This window comes from Lupinus angustifolius, chromosome LG01, assembly GCF_001865875.1.
Source record: "Lupinus angustifolius cultivar Tanjil chromosome LG01, LupAngTanjil_v1.0, whole genome shotgun sequence".
Classification (NCBI taxonomy): Eukaryota; Viridiplantae; Streptophyta; class Magnoliopsida; order Fabales; family Fabaceae; genus Lupinus; species Lupinus angustifolius.
Window position 1 is genome coordinate 17,491,263 of NC_032009.1, and position 205 is coordinate 17,491,467.

A 205-nucleotide genomic window follows, 5' to 3' on the forward strand; every position below is an offset into this window, starting at 1 on the left:
GATGAGGATGGGGATGAGTATGGGCATGGGGATGAGGATGAGGATAGGATGAGGATGAGATAGAGGATAGGATGAGGATGAGGATGAGGACGAAGATAGGATGAGGAAGAGGATGAGGATGAAGAGGATGAGGAAGAGGAGGGGAAGATGAGTATGAGGATGAGGATGAGGATAGGATGAAGATGAGGATGAGGATGAGGATAGG